Below are 9324 nucleotides of genomic sequence, written 5' to 3'. Positions count from 1 at the left end.
GTATTATTTTAATATTTACCTTAGCTTGCAATTAGGATATTCAGAACCTAGATGTCAAAAATGTCTTCCGGGCATTTAAAGGAATCAACCAAAGATCCAGGACAACCTATTTATGTTTGCAAGTTGAAGGCCTTGTAAAGCTTCACGAGCCATTTTGACTCAACGTGGCACAATCATTTTGCCTCTCTACATTGACGCCATCATCCTAACAGGCAACAATGCTGATAGACACCATGCAGAATTTGCTATTATGGACTCGGACTATCTAAATTCTCTACTTGGTGTGGCAGTTGCACACTTCCATATATGGTCTCTTTTAAATTAGTTGCACGATTGCACATATGGATTCTAAAGCAATTTCTTAACTAGTGGCGGCCAAAATACAAGCACCGCTTAAAGGTGAGTCTTATCTTAATCTCCAGTTCTATCTTAGCATTATAGCTGCCTTCCGATCCCCATTGGAAAGCAATGACGGCCACGTCTTAGACTCATAATTTCAGGCCAGAGACATGGTAATTAAAAAAATATCCAAGCATGTCTACAAGCATGCTTGGATGCCTTGCATGCTTGTAAAGCGGTATTTGTTAAAATATTTTTTTTTAAAATTTTGATAAATTTTATTTAATTATATGTATATGTCAAGCATTAGATTACTGAACTATCTTTCTAGGGGGAAAAAAAAAAAAAAAATCAAAAGAGAAGACATGAAAATAAGTATAACATTGATCACATTATTTATTACTAGATAAAAAAAAATTAAGAAATATATATATATTGTAACATATAGATATGTAATTTGGGAAAAGAGGATGGCCACCAAAGTCAGGATGGCCGAGTGGTCTAAGGCGCCAGACTCAAGTTCTGGTCCTCGTGAGAGGGCGTGGGTTCAAATCCCACTTCTGACAATGTTATGTCCTTTTAATTTTAAAAAAATATAAAAAGAATGTATCTCGTGCTACTTTTCTCAAAATCCTATAAAACCTTTGCTTTTATTAACAGTCATATTTATATAATGTATAAAAAAATGTATCCCTCACATACACAACGCCAAAGCACATTCATACTTTTGACAATATGGATCTTTTTAATTTAAAAATTATATTTACAACAACTGACTTTTTAGAAATCATATATACAATCTGGCAATCTATAAAAAAATATATTGTATTACTTTTCCCCAATATTTTATGAAACTATGGGTACATACACTTGGAGTATATCTTTCTTTGATTTTAAAATTATATTTACAATTCTTGTTTTTAAAATATATATATATAATGTATAAAAAATATATCTCTTGTTACTTTTTTTTTTCAAAAATTTATATAACTTTAATCACATACATACACATTGTTGGGTATAAAATACCCTCAGCCGAAGTTCTCAACAGAGTTGACCCTCACGAGTCGTCTCCAACTCCGGCGGTCAGGAAGACTCCGCCCGGGCTCCTACGGGAGCCGGGCTCCGACGCCAGCTTCAACTGCAAGGAAGACTCCGCCCGGGCTCCTAAGGGAGCCGGGCTCCGACGCCAGCTTCAACAGCAAGGAAGACTCCGCCCGGGCTCCGACGCCAGCTTCAACTGCAAGGAAGACTCCGCCCGGGCTCCTACAGGAGCCGGGCTCCGACGCCAGCTTCAACTGCTGGGAAGACTCCGCCCGGACTCCTACGGGAGCTGAGCTCCGATGCCAGCTTCAATTGCAAGGAAGACTCCGCCCGGGCTCCTACGGGAGCCGGGCTCTGTCGCCAGCTTCAACTCCAAGGAAGACTCCGTCCAGACTCCTACAGGAGTCGGGCTCCATCACCAACTTCTACTGCCTTGTCCGGACTCCTACGGGAGCCGAACTTCGCCTTTGATTTTAATTGCAGGAAGGCTCCGCCCGGACTCCTATGGGAGCCGGGCTCCGTCACCGACTTCAACTGCTGATAAGCTCCATCCGGACTCCTACGGGAGCCGGACTTCGCACCTGACTCCTACTGCTGGGAAGACTCCGCCCGGGCTCCTAAGGGAGCCGGGCTCCGTCCACGACTTCTACCGCAAAGAAGGCTCCGTCCGGACTCCTACGGGAGCCGGACTTCGTCACCAACTTCTACTGCTGGTAAGCCTTGTCCGGACTCCTACGGGAGCAGAACTTCGCCTTTGATTTTAATTGCAGGAAGGCTCCGCCCGGACTCCCATGGGAGCCGGGCTCCGTCACCGACTTCAACTGCTGATAAGCTCCGTCCGGACTCCTACGAGAGCCGGGCTTCGCACCTGGCTTCTACCGCAAAGAAGGCTCCGTCCGGACTCCTGCGGGAGCCGGGCTCCATCCACGATTTCTACCGCAAAGAAGGCTCTGTCCGGACTCCTATGGGAGCCGGGCTCTGTCACCAACTCCGACCGCTGGTAAGCTCCGTCCGGACTCCTATGGGAGCCGGACTTCGCCCCTGACTTTGATTGCAGGAAAACTCCGCCCGGACCCCTACGGGAGCCGGGCCTCGTCCCCGACCTCGGCTAAAGGAAGACTTCGTCCGGACTCTTACTTGGGTCGGACTTCAGGCTCCTCTCAAGTGGATAACTAACCACCAGACACTCCAGCCGAACTTCAACCGACGGGTCCGCACTCCCTGGCGCGACACAGCAACAGCCACGATCCTGCTCCACTTCCTGCGACGGATTCCGCGCGGCTCCGCTATTCCCTTGCAGACCGCTATGATGCCCACGATCCTGCTCCACCTCCTGCAACGGATACTGCGCGATTCTTTCATCCTCTGGCAAGTCGCGATAACGGACGCCGCTCCACCCCCTGCGGCAGACTCCACGTGGAGCGCTACAGTGAGGGCCACGGGTCCACTCCACTATTCCTCGCAACAAATTCCTCCTGACGGTGGGCGGCCCACTACCAGATGGTTATGAACGTCGCTATCAGTCTGTTGTGCCCCCCGCCTATAAAAAGGGAGACCCCAGATACGTTACTCTATAAGCTCCATTTTCTATCTCAAAACTCTGCTAAATTTCCGTTCGAGCACTCCATTCTTGTTGCGACAGAGAACTGACTTGAGCATTGGAGGGTCTTGCCGGAGCAACCTCACCTCCGGTTGAGACTTCTTTTGCAGGTCCCGACGGCGACCGCGACTCCCTCGACTCCAACTTCTCCGGTGCAGGCGGATTTTTGCACCAACAGGATTGGCGCTAGAGGAAGGGCCCGAACCTCCACGGTACCCTTGTTCTTAAAGGAGTGCTCAACGGGGCCGCCTCCGGCCATCTTCTCCGACACCCGCTCCTCCTTTCCCCTACTGGGTCCTCACCCGGTTTCTTCTCGCGAAGCATCCGCACAGCTACCCACGGTCTCCGCTGCCATATCTCGGGCCCCGATCCCACCTCTGGTTTCCCGGGCCCTGCATCCTCCGGTAATGGTCGCCGGCATGGAGTGGCCAGACAATCGGCCTCCGATGGATTTCGCCAACACCGTCTCGGGAGGATCCCGACAGGAAGCAACCAACGTACCACCCGTACCCCCCAAGCGGCAAAAGACTGAAGAGCCCATAACCTTCGCTGAAGAAGACACCCAGGGAGTCCAATTCCCTCATAACGACGTGGTCGTAGTTTCCATGAATATAGCAAATTACGACGTCCGTCGCATTCTCGTCGACAATGGAAGCTCGGCCGACATCTTGTTCTACGATGCCTTTTCAAGAATGTCCATCCTCGACGGCCATTTGAGATCGATTAGCTCCCCTCTGGTAGGGTTTACCGGCGACGCTGTTCCGACGGAAGGAATGATAACTTTGACTGTGGTCACAGGTCGATATCCAAGGCAATCCAGGGCTCTGGTGAATTTCTTGGTGGTGAAGGCGTCGTCAGCCTACAATGCAATCCTTGGCCGATCTGGCCTCAATGCTCTCCGAGCCATCGTGTCAACCTACCATTTGAAGTTGAAATTCTCCACCAGCCAGGGGATCGGAGAGGTCCGGGGAGACCAAGCCCTGGTCAGGCACTGCTACAGTATAGCCTTGCAAGGAAGCGACCAATCTGACCCCTATCCCGTTGATGGATTGGATGCACGCGATGACCTCACCGAAGAGAGGGGCACCCTAATTGAAGATCTGGTACCAATCCCTTTGAACGACGGGAACGTGGAGCATGTAGCGATGATCGGCTCCAACCTGGAGGAGGAGGTGCGGATGCGTCTCATTGATTTTCTACGAAGGAATGCGGACATTTTCGCTTTGGTTCCAGCAGATATGCCAGGGATTGACACGGAAGTCATGGAGCATCGCCTGGCCGTCGATCCAAAGCATCGACCGATGAAAGAAAAAATCCGAAGTCATGCCCCGGAGAGGCAGAAGGCGATAGCCGAAGAAGTGGACAAGCTCCTTAAAGCCGGATTCATTAAGGAAGTCAATTATCCTGATTGGATTTCCAACATTGTCCTAGTCAAAAAAGCAAACGACAAGTGGAGGATGTGCATAGACTTCAAAAAGCTGAATAAGGCCTGTCCAAAGGACAGCTATCCCCTTCCCAGAATCGATCAACTGGTGGATGCGACCTCGGGCCATGAGCTCCTCACCTTCATGGATGCGTTCTCCGACTACAATCAAATCAGAATGGCACCGGAAGACGAAGAAAAGACCGCTTTCATCACTAATCGTGGCCTTTACTGTTACAGGGTCATGCCTTTCGGCCTCAAAAATGCGGGCGCAACCTACCAACGGTTGGTGAACAAAATCTTCAAGGAGCAGATCGGCCGTAACATGGAGGTCTACGTGGACGATATGCTTGTAAAAAGCAAATCTTCGAGAGATCACGTCACCGACCTTGAGGAGACCTTCGACGCACTCCGAAAATATAGAATGAAGCTGAACCCAACTAAATGTGCTTTTGGGGTAACCTCGGAAAAGTTCTTGGGCTTCATGGTGTTGGGGTGCGGGATCGAGGCCAATCCAGAGAAAATTTGCGCCATCCAGAAGATGGTCACCCCAAAGTCGATAAAAGAGGTTCAGCACCTCACGGGGAGGATAGCGGCCCTGAATCACTTCGTCGCAAGGTCGGCCGAGCGGTGCTTACCCTTCTTTCAAACCCTCAAGTAGCCCAAGAACTTTTGTTGGACCTCTGAATGCCAACAGGCGTTCGAGGAACTAAGGAGCTACCTCGGCTCACCCCCGCTGTTGGCAAAGCCGAAACCTGGGGAGGAACTATTTTTATACCTGGCGGTCTCTCCCATGGCTCTCGCAGCCGTCCTTGTCAAAGAAGAGGCGAAGGTCCAGCGGCCGATCTACTACGTCAGCCGCGCTTTGAGGGACGCCGAGATCAGGTACACCAAATTAGAAAAACTGACTTACGTCTTGTTGATCGCAGCCCGGAGGCTCCGGCCCTACTTTCAAGGGCACACCGTGACACTGCTCACTGATCAACCGATCAAGGCGATTTTGCACCGGGCGGACGCCTCTGGGAGGATGGCAAAGTGGGCGATCGAGCTCATAGAATTCGACATCAACTATCGACCCAGGCCAGCAGTGAAGGCCCAAATACTGACAGATTTCATAGTGGAGTGTACTATCCCAGAGGAGGCTGAACCTGAACAAAGCGAAATTGACGACCTGAAGTCCCGATCGAACTCCCCCAAAGAAGAAGCGGATCCCTCTGATCGCTTTTGGGCCCTCTATGTGGACGGGTCTTCCAACATGTCAGGCGTGGGTGCAGACCTAATCTTGGTCAGTCCAGAGGGAATCGTCGCGGAGTACGCTCTGCGTTTTGAGTTCTCCGCAACAAACAATGGAGCGGAATATGAAGCTCTGATTGCAGGACTAAGGGTCGCCAAAGAGCTGAGAATAGATCAGCTCCGGGTCCACAGTGACTCTCAACTAGTAGTGGGACAAGTCAGCGAAAGTTACGAAGCGCGGGAGGACAATATGGCCAAATACCTTGAAAGGGTAAAGGAGCTCGTCCCCGCCTTTAGCAGCTTCAACATCAAACAGATCCCAAGATTGGAAAATACCAGGACCGACCTTCTCTCCAAGCTGGCAACGCTGGCTCCGACCGAACTGCCCAAGGGCGTTCTCTTTGAAGTTCTAAAGCGCCCGAGTACAGAAGAGCCGCGGCCCATGATGGAGATTGACTACGAGCCCAGCTGGGTCTACCCCCTGATAATCTATCTCAGAGATGCAGTTCTCCCCTAGGATGCGAAAGAAGCTCGAAAACTCCAGAACCAAGCCTCCCGGTATATCCTTTATGAGGGCAAATTGTACAAGAGATCATACTCCTTGCCCCTCTTAAAATGCCTCCGGCCTTCGGAGGCTGACTACGCCTTGTGGGAAGTGCATGAAGGAATCTGCGGAAACCATTTGGAGGCTAGATCTTTATCCCACAAGTTGCTCCACCAAGGGTATAACTGGCCGACGATGCATCATGATTCGATCGAATATGTCAGAAAGTGCGATCGATGCCAGAGATATGCCAACGTCCAGAGACAGCCCGCCACTGAGCTCATGCCTTTGAGTGCCCCGTGGCCTTTCGCACAGTGGGGGATGGACATCCTTGGCCCCTTTCCTATGACGTCTGGGTAGAGGAAGTTCCTCCTTGTAGCGATCGACTACTCACCAAATGGGTTGAAGCTGAACCACTAGCAAAAATCACAGAAGCAAAAGTGCAAGATTTCGTCTAGAAGTCGATCGTGTGTAGGTTCGGTCTGCCTAGGACCCTGATCACTGATAATGGATGGCAATTCACGGGAGCGAAATTTATCGAATTCTGTGAAGATCTAAACATCTCCCACAACTTCACATCGGTAGCCCATCCTCAGGCGAACGACGAAGCTGAGGTGACTAACAGAACCCTTTTGCAGGAGATTAAGACAAGGCTCGAAAAGGCAAAGGAAACTTGGGCGGACGAACTTTATCATGTGCTGTGGGCGTATCGAACTACCCAAATGCTGTCCACGGGGGAAACCCCCTTTGCTTTGGCCTTCGGTACGGAGGCCGTCATCCCAATTGAGCTTAAACTCCCTTCGGCGCGAGTCGTAGCATTCGACGAGCACCAAAATTTGTGAAGTCTTAGAGCCAACCTCGACCTGCTGGAAGAAAGACGGGAGATAGCTCAGGTTCGAATGGCAGCCTACAGACAGAAAGTCGCTCGATACTACAACGTCCGGGTCAAGAACAAAGTCTTTAGAGCAGGAGATCTAGTACTTCGACGAGCCGCTGTCTCGCTGCCTCAGGATTGAGGGAAGCTCGCCCCAAATTGGAAAGACCCGTACGAGGTCAAAGAAGTAGTTCGGCCCGGGACTTATTATCTCAAGGAGCTCGGAGGAGCCGACCTCCCGCGACCATAGAGCTCAGAGAACTTACGAATGTACTACCAATAACTTCATTTTAACTAAAAGTTGTATATCTGCATGTCTTTGGTACTATCCTACATCCACAGGACAATCCAAACAAATTATCTCGGAAGCGAGAAGGAAACCTCATCTCGACAAAATTGAAGGCCCGATTCCTTTTAGATCGGATGGGGGGAGAGGTCCTACAACGTCCATACGCACCCCCACAGCCCTGTTAGGGACAGGAGGAGAACCTCGCCCTAACTTGAGCAAAGTCGAAGGCCCGGTTCCTTTTAGATCGGATGGGGGGAGAGGCCCTACAACGCCCATACGCGCCCCAACAGCCCTGTTAGGGACAGGAGGAGAACCTCGTCCTAACTTGAGCAAAGTCGAAGGCCTGGTTCCTTTTAGACCGGATGGGGGGAGAGGCCCTACAACGTCCATACGCGCCCCCACAGCCCTGTTAGGGACAGGAGGAGAACCTCGCCCTAACTTGAGCAAAGTCGAAGGCCCGGTTCCTTTTAGATTGGGTGGGGAGAGATGCCCTACAATGCCCATACGCGCCCCCACAGCCCTGTTAGGGACAGAAGGAGAACCTCGCCCTAATTCGAGCAAAGTCGAAGGCCCGGCTCTCTTTAGGCCGGAAGATGGGAAGGGCCCAACGGCGCCCATATGTGCGGCCACGACCGCGCTAGAGACAAGAGGAGGACCTCGTTCTAACCAGAGCCGAAACCTGTTGCTACAGGAATGGGAGAAGAACCTCATCCCGGCGTTAATTAAAAGTCCGGTCGTTCAAAGACCAGAAAAAAAAAGGGGGGGAAGGACTTCCCCCAGCGGCCCCCTCGCAATAAAACTCCGCCCGGACTTCCACGGGAGCCGAACCACGCCCCGACTTCGCCTACGGGAGTCGAACTCCCGTAGCCTCCCCAAGAGCGGAGGAAAAATTCCAAGCGAAAAAGAAAAAAAAGAAGGCGATGGCTCACGTCAACGACAAACGAAAAACAAACAGCGTCCAAGATACAGAAAACCCTATCTCGGCAAGGACTGGGACTCTCATCAAGAACCCCAGCTTTCAGGGAAGCTTTCAACACAAACCCAAGGTAAGAAGAAAAAGAGAGAGGAGGGGAAGGGAATACAACAATAGCAACGGCAAAGAAAAAAGCTCGACGGACAACGGTTCGACGCAAAGTACGGACAAGGTAACAAAATCATCTCCTCATTTTTCGACTAACAAGATGTACGTTACAAGACCCGGAGGGCCGAAAAAGAATACATTATTACAAGGCTCGAGCACACGGCTTGGAAGAGATACACCGGAGGCCACTTCAAGCCGCAAACTTCTCTTCCCGTTTCTGTCCTTCCCAGCCGTATTTTCCAGTACATGTGACAGGCTGGTCTGCTCTCGCCCCCACCTTGTTCCGCTCCACCTCCGAAATCCCGACCCTAGGGGGAAAAGGGTGGGATAGACTCCAGGGGGCAATAAGGGCAACGGCATCAGCGACGAAGACCTGTTTCAAGAAGAACCGGGGTTACCCCGGGGGCAGCAGTGGCACCAGAGATATACACCATCACCGGATGCTCCATGGCAACCACCGTCCCAAGTGTTCCGACAAGGTCGGCATGCGCTACTTCCACCGTCCCCGCAATAAGTTTTACTGCCCCACCGTCGGTGCCGACCGCTTCTGGTCCCTCGGCCCCGACGATATAAAGGATCCTGCCACAGCTCGTGACGACAGCTCTGCCCTCTTGACTGGTGTCACCCCATCCTGCTATTCCAAAATTCTCAGACAGAACGCCTTCACCGGCTGTCCCCATTATTAAACCCCTGTTGTTGATGGAATTCTCCCTCGAGCCCCCTTTGAAGCGACGGGAACCTTCAGCGGCCGCTCGATGATCGGAGAACTCGCAGGCTGCTGTTCCCCTCCTTGCCCTCCTCCAAGCCCATGGCATCCTCTTGAGGATGGCCTCCGGGGCGGAGGCCCTGGCGGGGGAACCCCTTAGAGAGGAGTCGGGGGGCTGGAGACGGCAGGGA

General features: G+C 51.5%; 1 non-coding gene across 1 annotated transcript; it reads left to right on the top strand.

Annotated features, from left to right (window-relative positions):
- Positions 1 to 821: 821 nt before the first annotated feature.
- On the top strand, positions 822 to 905 carry TRNAL-CAA (transfer RNA leucine (anticodon CAA)). The gene has a single exon. It is a non-coding gene; the product is annotated as a tRNA-Leu (tRNA).
- Positions 906 to 9324: the final 8419 nt, after the last annotated feature.

Source organism: Elaeis guineensis, chromosome 5 (genome assembly GCF_000442705.2).
Source record: "Elaeis guineensis isolate ETL-2024a chromosome 5, EG11, whole genome shotgun sequence".
Lineage (NCBI taxonomy): Eukaryota > Viridiplantae > Streptophyta > Magnoliopsida > Arecales > Arecaceae > Elaeis > Elaeis guineensis.
The sequence above is the reverse complement of the archived record's forward strand: the minus strand, read 5'-3'. Positions and strand labels throughout refer to the sequence as shown.